Genomic DNA, 3,494 nt, shown 5'->3' with positions numbered 1-3,494 from the left:
GTGACCAGAAGAAAGATTGTGACAGATTATGATGAACAAATTCTTTGACATTTAAAAAAAAAAACCACCTACAGCACCTACTATTCCAAGGTGGTCTCCCATCCAAGCACTAACCAGGCCCGACTCTGCTTAGCTTCTGAGATCAGATTAGATCTGGCACGTTCAGGGTGGCATGGCCATAGCTGACATTTTTATTGAAAAGTGGGGTCTATTTCTTCTTTTGAATCTGGATGGGTTTTGTGATTTCACCAGTGAATGGAATACTAAAGTGCCAGTTTCAAGCCCAGGTGTTAAGAAACTGGCAACTTCTACTTCTCATTTCGGGGAACACCTACTCTTGGAATCCAGATGCCATGCTGTGAGGAAGAACAAGTAGCCCCATGGAGCATTCTACAGGGAAAGAAACCAAATGTGCCCCACCCCCACCCCTGGCTGACAGCATCAACTTGTCTTGCTAGTGAGTGAACCATCTTATGAGTGAATCCTCCAGACCTAGTTGAGCCACGTGGAAGCAAGGTGACAATTTAGAAAGCCATTTCCATGACTCAGGACAGGTATAATAGTGGCCTGGACTTAGTGATGACAATGAAGATGGAATGATGTACAGAGTCTAGATATATTTTGAAGGTAAAACTCACAAAGGTTCATAATCGTCTGGTTGATTACAAGGGATGAAAAGAAGGAGTCAATATTTCCAGTCTTCTGCATTTGGCACTTGTCATGGTGGCACCAGGCATGGCCTAGACATGCAGAATGACACGGGGTGAGTTCTTGAACCTGGACGTGCTGTGGAAATGCGCTGCCAGCAACTACATCATCAATTGCCAAGGGCTACGCATCCATCCAGAGGAACATGGCTGAGGTTGACGAGGTGACAAGCAGTTTCAATGCTAGTTTAAAACCTAAACTATCTGTGGGGGCTATTCTCAAGAGGGGCAAGTTAGATGACTTCGTTCTTCAACTGCCTACGGCCAACAGCATCACCTCTGACTGAAGAGAGTCATGGATGTGGAATATTTGTCATACATAAATAGTGAATCCCCCCCAAAAAAATATTTCCCAGGTTTCTGATATGACCATCTGGTAGGATGAAGGTGCCATCACTAGATAGGAAAGTCTACGAAGGAAGAGGATTGAAAAGGATTGCAAATCAAGCATTCAATATTAGATATATCAACTTTGAGATGTCTAAGAGACATCAAATAGTGATAAGAAAAATAAATTGGTAAAAGTACAAGGTTACATCTCAATCACTTTTGACCTAGTTAAAATTGAAACTTAAGCACATCCTAGGAAACTAAAATTTGAGCCATCAGTTTTTCTAGCCAACCACTAATCTCAGGGATGTTTTCTGGGAATCTGTGCATTACCCTCAGCCATATATGCCCTGTAGCTACAAGGACATGATGGACTCATTCAAAGCTTCCATAGAGGCACTCTGATTTCCCACAGTTCTCAACTGGAATGATGGTCAAATTTATTTGTCAACTTGGGCCACAGTGCCCAGATATTTGGTCAAACATTATTCTGGATATTTCTGTGGAGGTGGTTTTTGTTTTTTGGGGGTTTTTTTGGATGAGATTAACATTTAAATTGATGGATTTTGAGTAAAGCAGGTTACCCTCCTTAATGTGGGTGAGTATCATCCAATCTATTGAAGGTCTTAAGAGAACGAAGATTGACCTCCCTTGGAGCAAGAAGGAATTCTGCCAGCTGACTGCCTTTGGACTGAGCTGCAATTTTTCCCTAAGTCTCCACCCTGCTGGCCCACCCTGCAGATTTTAGATTTATCAGCCTCCTCAATCACATGAGCCAATTCCTTAAAATAAATCTCTATCCTGGTTTCCTTTCTATGGACAACCCTGACTAATACAGCTTTGATTTCTCTCCTTCCTTATGTTTACTCTCGGGATGCCAGAAAAAGCCAACTGACTCCATTCCTCTCTGCCTATGCCCTTCCATTGTCCCTGTACATAACTGGATAACACGCACACGCTGATCAACTATTGCTGTATAACAAGCCAGTCCCAACTTCTAAAACTTTAAACAACAGCCAGTTATGATTGCTCATAGTTCTGGACTCTGCTGGGCAGCTCTGATGCTCCGTGGCAGCTGGGCAGCATTCAGTCTGGAATGTATGAGACTATCATGACCCTTGAAAATTTGATGTACCAAGAAACATAACCAGGAAGAAAGTTTTCTCCCTCCTTATAAAAAGTGTTTTATATGCTTTTCATTATTCCTTTTAGGAATGCCTATTCTCTTCTGCTTAACTCATTCTTTATGATCCAGCTCAAATGTCACATGTCCTGAGAAGCCTTCTCTGATTCCCTAGGCAAAGCCTTCTTCCTCTGGGTACCTGTAGCACATTGTTCATAGTTATATTGCTAACATGTATTACATCAAATATAATGGTTTGTTTATATGTATCTTTCTTGGGCTGTAAATTCCTTGAGGGCAAAGACCAAAGCATTTTAAATTTACGTCCCAGCTATGGTGCCTGAAACCCAGAAAATGTTCAGTAAACTTACTTGACCAAATTAAACCTCCCACAATCTAACCCTTACTCTTACCCTAGCATTGTAACCCTTATTCTAATCTCGCTCTCGCTCAAGTTACATTTACACTTGTCAGAGTCACACAGTTTATCATGTATGTATTCTGTAATAGTTCATAATATTAGCTTTCTATCTCAAAGTTTTTAACTCCATAGAAAAACTATGGTCAGTAAATGTTTATTGATGACCCACTTTGTTAAATTTTGCCACCATTTAACAGTGTTGGGCACATAGTTGGCCTTGGAGAAATGATTGTTGACTGGATCAATAAATTACTGAAAGTCTTCCTCGCCCCCGCCCCCGTTTCTATGAGTACAAAAGCCACTTAAAAGCCACCAAAAATGAAAATTAGTAAAAAAAATTACAAAGGAGTTAAGTCTGTCTTCAATCTTCATTTTATTTGTCAACCCCTCCTAATATATTAGATGGCTTCTGATGGCGAGGTCATACCACTTGTCATACACTTTCCCATAATTTTTTCATTTAATGGATTTAAAAGCAATATAAAATGCTGCCAAAGCAGTGCTGTTGGACACCATTAATCCTTAGCTATCTACTGTTAAATAACAAAAATTCAACTGAGTAAATCTAAAGGTCAAATTGGCTTTATTCGATGATTCATGAAGTAGGCAGCTTCCCATCTAGCAAACAGAGAGGAGTTCCCTAAAGCTGTAGAAAAAAAAATAAAATTTAATGCAGAGATGAGGCAGAAAAAAAGAAATTATTAGCAGAGAATGCATTGTTTCCGGCAAGGTCGCCCTCTAAAGGGAAACAGAAGGGGTCCATAGGGTGGATTATCTCACTAGAGCGGACCAGGTAATTCCACGGTGACAGGTTAAAGGTTACATTCTGAAAAGCTGAAACTGCAATTAGGTTAAGTATTAAATCCTGGTTTGCTGATGTGGGCCCGAGCACAAGTGATTCCATTTTGGGTCT

At 40.5% G+C, this 3,494-nt stretch overlaps 1 pseudogene; it reads right to left on the bottom strand.

Annotated features, from left to right (window-relative positions):
- Window positions 1-65: 65 nt before the first annotated feature.
- On the bottom strand, window positions 66-184 carry LOC111745527 (annotated as a pseudogene).
- Window positions 185-3,494: the final 3,310 nt, after the last annotated feature.

The sequence above is a fragment of the Pteropus vampyrus genome, unplaced genomic scaffold (genome assembly GCF_000151845.1).
Source record: "Pteropus vampyrus isolate Shadow unplaced genomic scaffold, Pvam_2.0 Scaffold6, whole genome shotgun sequence".
NCBI classification, from domain to species: Eukaryota; Metazoa; Chordata; class Mammalia; order Chiroptera; family Pteropodidae; genus Pteropus; species Pteropus vampyrus.
This window is presented reverse-complemented; position numbering and strand designations above follow the sequence as displayed.